A 435-nucleotide genomic window follows, 5' to 3' on the forward strand; every position below is an offset into this window, starting at 1 on the left:
TCCTACGCGATACGTGTATATTAAAAACAAGAAATTAATCCAACGTTACAATCTCTTTTCTATTTTAATTACTTTGCCTCTCCAATTTTTTTTTACAGCGCGCCACGAAATTCCATTTATTTCTCCATTTTTGGAAAATATGATGTAAATATAAACGTAAGCAAACCGTGACAATATGCGCACGCCATGTCAACCCGTGACAGTCACAGCGTTGGTCGCGTAAGGGATTAAATCTCGCGCGCAAGCGGGAATCATCGCGGCATGCTTCGCGATTTATCTGCCTCGTTAAACCAACAACTCGAGCTAACGAAGGTGGAGAGAAAATCAGGCGGAAAACGATACGAGCAATTATCCTCTCGTTTCTCGATAATTACATGGAAAAGTCATGTCTTTGTGAAAAAAAAAAAAAAAAAAAAAAAAAAAAAAAAAAAAAAA

At 37.2% G+C, this 435-nt stretch overlaps 1 long non-coding RNA gene across 1 annotated transcript in view; it reads left to right on the top strand.

Annotated features, from left to right (window-relative positions):
* The window catches only part of LOC116185359, a 4,509-nt gene that overhangs the window by 3,250 nt on the left and 824 nt on the right, over positions 1 to 435 (top strand). The window lies entirely within an intron of this gene.

Source organism: Apis dorsata, unplaced genomic scaffold, assembly GCF_000469605.1.
Source record: "Apis dorsata unplaced genomic scaffold, Apis dorsata 1.3 scaffold_163, whole genome shotgun sequence".
NCBI lineage: Eukaryota > Metazoa > Arthropoda > Insecta > Hymenoptera > Apidae > Apis > Apis dorsata.